The sequence below is a fragment of the Leopardus geoffroyi genome, chromosome C1 (assembly GCF_018350155.1).
Source record: "Leopardus geoffroyi isolate Oge1 chromosome C1, O.geoffroyi_Oge1_pat1.0, whole genome shotgun sequence".
Classification (NCBI taxonomy): Eukaryota; Metazoa; Chordata; class Mammalia; order Carnivora; family Felidae; genus Leopardus; species Leopardus geoffroyi.
The window spans coordinates 49056254-49061031 of NC_059328.1; positions in this window are offsets into that span (position 1 = coordinate 49056254).

The window sequence follows — 4778 nt, forward strand, 5'->3', positions numbered from 1 at the left end:
ATTCCAGTGTAAGTTTTTCACAAATTAGAACAAACCATACTGAAATCTGTATGGAACCACAAAGCCTCCAAATAGACAAAGCAATCTTGAGAAAGAAAAACAAAGCTGGAGACATCACACTTCTGATTCCAAAATATATCACAAAGTTATAGTAGTAAAAACAGTATGATATTGGCATGAAGACCAGCACAGAGGTCAATGAAACAGAAAAGGAAGTCCAGAAATAAACCCACACATAGATGGTAAATTAATTCATGACAAAGGAGGCAAGAATATATGATGAGGAAAGAACAGTCTCTTCAAGAAATGAGGCTGAGAAAACTGGACAACTACATGTAAAAGAATGAAACGAGACCACTCTCTTACACCACACACAAAAATCAACTCAAAATATTTGAAAGACTTGAATGTAAGACCGAAACCATAAAATTCCTGGAAGAAAACATAGGCAGTAAGCTCCTTGAGGTTGGTCTTGGCAATGATTTTTGGGGGTTTGACAACAAAATCAAGAGAAATAAAGTGAAGATGAATAAGTGGGACTGTATCAAACTAAAAGGCTCTACGTGGAAAAAGAAGCTATGCACAAAATGAAAAGACAACATACTTAATGGAAATACTTGCACATCATGCATCTGATAAGGGGTTAACATCCAAAATATACAAATAACTTGTAATAACTCAATAGCAAGAAAACCCAACAATCCAATTAGAAATGGGCAAGGGATCTGAATGGACTTTTTTTTTTTTTTTTTTTTTTTCCCAAAGAAGATACACAGATGGCCACATACATGAAAAGGTACTTAACATCACTCATCGTCAGGGAAATGCAATTCAAAACCACAGTGAGCTATCACCTCACACCTGTCAGAATGGCTGGCTAGTAGCAAAAAGACAAGAAATAACAAGTGTTGGCAGGGATATAGAGAAAGAAAAAGGAACTCTCGTGCACTGTTCGTGGGAATGCAAATTGTTGTAGCCACTGTGAAAAACAGTATGGAGTCTCCTGAAAACACTGAAAATAGAAGTACCACATTATCCAGCAATTCTACTACTGCGTATTTATTCAAAGAAATGAAAGCTCTCACTCAGAAAGATAAATACATGCTCATGTTCATTACAGCATTCTTTACAGTAGCTAAGACCTGGAAACCACCAAGGTGTCCACTGATGGATACGTAGATAGAAATTATCTCGCCATTTGCAATGACATGAATGGATCTCGAGGGCATTATCTAAGTGAAATAAGTCAGACAGAAAAACAAATAAGGTATTATCTCACTTATATGTAGAATGTAAAAAAAAAAAAAACAACACCTAAACAAATCCCATAGGTACAGAAAATTGGTGATTGCCAGAGGTAAAGCATGGGGAATGGGTAAAATGGGTGAACGGGTTCAAAAGGTACAAACTTCTAGTTATAAGATAAATGAGTCATGGGGATGTATTGTACAGCATGGTGACTATAGTTAATAATATTGTATTGTTTATTTAAAAGGTACTAAGAGAGTAGATCTTAAAAGTTATTATAAGAAAAAAATTGTAACTGTGTGTGGATGGATATTAATTAGACACTTGTGATCATTTAGCAATGGTTACAACTATTGAATCATTATGTTGTACACTTGAAACTAATATGTTAAAAATCATTATATAGGATATAAAGTAAGAAAGAATAATAAGAAATAAGTATGAAAACTTGAAGGAAAGAGAAATTTAGAATAGTAGGATTGGGGGAGATTTCATGGAAGAGTTAGCATATGAGTTGGGTCTTTTAAAGGTAGGTAGTCATATGGCATGTGAAAGGGGAAGAGACAGTATGCTAAGTGGAGAGAATAACATGAGTGGAGATTAAAAAAATCAAGAAATTGTAAGATGTGGTGAAGGAATATTGTCTAGTTTCATGGTGGAGTGGTGGAAGGAAAAATTTGGACGGTAGGTTTGGCCCAGATTGTAGCAGATCCTGAGTATCATATTAAAATGCACCTATTATTTTTGATGAGGACAGAGAAATATGTATTCTATTTTACAGTATGAATGAAATGACCTCACCCACAGTGTTAGTTGGGAGAGTCCAAGTTATGCTGTGCTAAGAGACAATACCTAAATCTCAGTGTCTTTTTTTTTTTTTTTTTTGGTTTGTTTATTTATTTTGAGAGAAAGAGAGAGCAGAGGAGGGGCAGAGAGAGAGAGAGGGAGAGAAAGAATCCCAGCCTATCAGCTATCAGCATCAGAGAGAATCCTGTGCTATCAGGACGGAGTCCAATGGGGGGCTCGAACTCACAAACCATGAGATCATGACCTGAGATGAAAACAAGAGTTGGACACTTAACCGACTGAGCCTCGCTAAAGGTGCCTCACTAAAATCTCAGTGTCTTGACAAAAAAGAAGTTTATTTTTGTTCATGCAAATTGTGCTGTGCATTTGAGCAGACTCTAGGACAATTATTGTCCATGTGTTGGTTCAGCAATCTGGTCTCTATGGACCCTATGGCACCTCCATTTCAACACATGCTTCTGTGGTGACGGTGGCAAGAGGAAGAAAGTTGTGGAAGGTTACCCACCTGGAACTAAGTGCTTTCTCTCAAAACCATACATGCAGTGCTTCTATTGGCCAGATGAGGAATATGGCCTCCTTATTACAAAAGGGAACTGAGAAGTATTGTCTCTGTATGCCCGGAAACAGAAAAGTGGATACTGATGAGCCCTACGAATGTCTACCACATGCACACTTACAGAAAAATTACTGATTCAGAACAAGATTGTATTTACAAACAAAATAGAGATAGGTAAGATTTTTAATATACTATTAACAGAAATTTTCCCATCTGTTACACTTACCACTTTCAAATGAAGGAAATGTTGTTTACAGTTTATCCACCCACAGCCCATAATGAAAGAAAGATACCCACTTATTTCTATAATCTGCCTGTTATTATCTCTAGAGTAGCACGAATTGGTATACGTTGCTTGTGATGTAGGCTCTGCCAACACGCAGCGGATTCCTCCTTTGGTTTCAGCTGCAAGCTGCCCTCTAATTAGTATAGACCATGTCTTCCAAAGAAACACCTCCTTGTCAGAATGTGATGAGAGACTTAAAGAACTGAAAACACCTATGTGATGTGAATACACACGGTTGTCTACAGGTGATATTAACATGTTATACGATCTCAAAATGTCTTACTCTTACATAAAGTGGAATGTAGAGCTAGTAGGATTTGAGCAAAAGTGCCTGAGCTTTGACATCAGAGATAAGTTAGAAGCCTAACTCTATGAATTAATTGCTCTGTGACTCTGAGCCTTGGTTTCTTCATTTAAAAAAGATGGCATTGCTAACAATACAGTTGTCAAAATGTATTAATAATAGCTAAAGTTGAGAACCAGGTGTTACATCAAGCATTCTTACATGTGCTACTCTTCTCTTTTTATTTTTTAAAAATTTAATGTTTATTTATTTTTGAGAGAGAGAGAGAATGTGAGCAGGGGAGAGACAGAGAGAGAGGGAGGCACAGAATCTGAAGCAGGCTCCAGGCTCCAAGCTGTCAGCACAGAGCCAGATGTGGGTCTCGAACCCATGACCCATGGCCTGAGCCAAAGTCTGATGCTTAACTGACTGAGTCACCCAGGCGCCCCTACATGTGATATTCTATTGTATCTTTCTATCATCCATCCATCCATCCAACAGTCTTCTGTCATCAACATGAATAAGGACAGTGATTCAGTTCCTATGTAGTGGGAGGGAGTGTTTCAGCTCGAGTCTAAACCGAGGTTTAGATGTATTGATGAACTAAACTGGTGAATAAGACCTGAGATACCAGGTTTGCATGAAGGGATTTTTCCAGGGATGGAGAGGGTTGTTGAAGGAGAAGAATGACTTAGTTTTATGTGAATATCTAGGACTGAGCCTGAAATAGGATAGACATAATAGCATTTGTCTGAAATTTAGGTACCCTACCTATGTAACACAAGTCTAGAAGCACATGATAAAAGGGATGATGCGGGGAGACTCTGAGACACAGAGACACGAATGGCACCTGTTTGGTGAGCAGGTGACAAGGTGTAACACAAAAGAGAAGAGGGGATGTTTCTCTCTACTTTGGTGTGAGAATTAGAAGGCAGCTCTGCTCGAGTCTCTTGGGGGTTTGATGCTTTAATTGCTCTGGATCACAGCATCTTTGACAGGTAATCAACATTATCCTGGAGGGCAGCCTCATCTGAGGTAGTGGCAAGATTCTGCTATCCTCTCATGGCTTCCTGGACAGTTACCACATCCTCAAGGGCAAAAAGAAAACCAACAAAAGTAAAGTGTTGGTATGTTGGTGAGAATGCATGGAATACCCACTAGGATCCTTTGAAATTTATGGGAAGCTCCATCTTAAAATCAGATCTGTAGATTCTAACCTGAGGTCTGACTTGAAGGGGCTCAGAAAATCGTTTATCAAAGAATGAAAGAAGGTATGAAGAATTGTCCCAGTCCTCAAGTGAATGCAGTGTTTCCCAATGGGGACAGTATTGGTATTCTTGATGGAACATTCCTCATTATGCAGGACTGTCCAGAGCATCGCAGGACATTTAGCAACATTAACTCATGAGCATTAGATGCTAGGAGTGCACCCCATTCAAGGTAGCAATAAAAATATAAGCCTCTTTCCATTTCAAATGCTCATTCTGGGGATGCTGTTCTTGGATTGAAAGCCATTGATCTATAGAACTCAACGTTACTGTGCAGCCTTAGAACCACTATTTCTGTGGTAACCTGTAGAATCTCTGTATAACAGGATC